This window comes from Panthera uncia, chromosome C2, assembly GCF_023721935.1.
Source record: "Panthera uncia isolate 11264 chromosome C2, Puncia_PCG_1.0, whole genome shotgun sequence".
Lineage (NCBI taxonomy): Eukaryota > Metazoa > Chordata > Mammalia > Carnivora > Felidae > Panthera > Panthera uncia.
The window spans coordinates 3,576,692-3,578,558 of record NC_064810.1 but is presented as its reverse complement, the minus strand read 5'-3'; the positions used below and the strand labels follow the sequence as shown (position 1 = coordinate 3,578,558).

General features: G+C 63.8%; 1 protein-coding gene across 1 annotated transcript in view; it reads left to right on the top strand.

Annotated features, from left to right (window-relative positions):
• Positions 1-1,867, top strand: part of UMODL1 (uromodulin like 1) — a 62,071-nt gene that overhangs the window by 33,704 nt on the left and 26,500 nt on the right. The window lies entirely within an intron of this gene.

The window sequence follows — 1,867 nt, the reverse complement described above, 5'->3', positions numbered from 1 at the left end:
AGACTTAGATGGAGACAGAGACATGAAGAGAGACACAGAGAGAGAGAGACACAGAGACAGAGATATACAGAGACAGAGACTTAGAGACAGAGACATAAAGAGAGACACAGAGAGACAGAGACACAGAGACAGAGATATACAGAGACAGAGACTTAGATGGAGACAGAGACATGAAGAGAGACACAGAGAGACAGAGACACAGAGACAGAGACATACAGAGACAGAGACTTAGATAGAGACAGAGACATAAAGAGAGACACAGAGAGACGGAGACACAGAGACAGACAGAGACAGAGAGGCGGAGAGAGCCAGCCGACATGTAAGGAAGGTCTGGCCGTTTGAGCCCAGGGACGAGGCTCCCTGCAGGGAGAGCGGCTCTAGGCTCAATGTCCGGGAGCCTGTCAGGGGCTCCGTCCGCGGAACGGGCGTCCGAGAGCCAGCTCTGTCCTCTGCTCTGAGCTCGGTGGCATTCTGGCTTGCTGTTCCAACCGCCCTCCCACCCAAGGATGCAGGGAAGGCCGTGGGACTGTCACATCTGAAGTCACACCTGGGAAGCATCCGCCTGCTCAGCCTGGGGTGGGCTCGTCACGCCCCCCTCAGGGACAGAGACGGCAGGTGTCCTCTGCACCCGGCGGGCCTCACCTGGGCTCCGGGGGCTCAGTGCAGGGAGGCACAGGGTGCCCTGCGGGTGGGTCCTCAGGGTGCACCCTGGGGACCCGTCTGAGACCAGAGCGGAGCCGTCTGCAGGCGGCCCAGCCAGCCCTCGTGGGCTACTTGCCAGCTCTGTCCCTGTGCGCCAGGCGTCAGGCTCTGCCAGCTCTCTGCCAGTGTGCTGAACGGTGGCCCCCAAAGACAGGTCCCCCGAGAACTTCAGACCTTGTCTGGGAGGAGGGTCTTTGCAGATCAAGTAAGGCTCTGCCATCATCCCGGATCGGGGAGGCCCTAAATCAGAAGACACAGAAGAAGAGAGAACCAGAGACACAGGGGGAAGGCCACGCGGAGGCAGAGGCTAGAGCCAAGGAGCCCGCGGAGCCGCAGGAGCTGGGAGAACCAGGGAGGACCCTCCCCCAGAGCCCCGAGGGGCTGAGGCCCTGCCCCCCTTGATTCTGGACTTCGGCCTGGCCTCTCGCAGTGACAGGGAATGAACTTTGTGGCCTCCGGCCAGCTGGAGCACCTCACAGAAGTGTTGTAGAGGAGGAAGAGGCACCCCCACTGCTAACATTCTAGGGTTCTCAGCAGGTCGTGTTATGTGTCCCGCCCTGCAGCCTTCCTGCCCGACAGCGGCTGTTTGCTTAACCCTGGACCCTGAGCGGTGGCTGTGGGGGGTCCCCCTTCCGCCCAGCCACGAGGAGGCCTCTGCTGTTTATCTGGGGGGGGGGGGGCTCCCGGCCCCGTGGAGGCTCCTCCGACCCAGTGACCACTGGCTTCTGTCAGGAGAGCCTGCGGGCAGCCCCCACTCCGAGAGGCGGCCCCGCGGCCGGGGGACCGGGAAGGGTATTCACTCTCACTGCCCACGACACCAGCAAGCTGGCCCCAGCACAGCGAGCTCCCGTCCCCTCTGCTCACACAGAGACGCTTTTCTCGGTGCCCTCGGAGCATTCCTGCGTGACTCGGGGGCTCTTGCCCGCCGTGAGTCAACGCGTCCCAACGACGCGGTGGGGGGAGGTGGGGGACGGGCTGGCAGGGTCAGGGCGCAGCCCCCGCAGGAGAGATGGGACCCGGCGGGACCTGGCAGCCTGTTCTTGGGTCTCTCCGACCCACTGCTGGGGGGCCAGCTCAAGCGGGAGTCCCAGCTCGGCACAGGGGCTGTCCCCTCCTCTGGGGACACCCTCTGCCCAGCTGCAAGGCCGGCCCCCGCCCCCCCCCC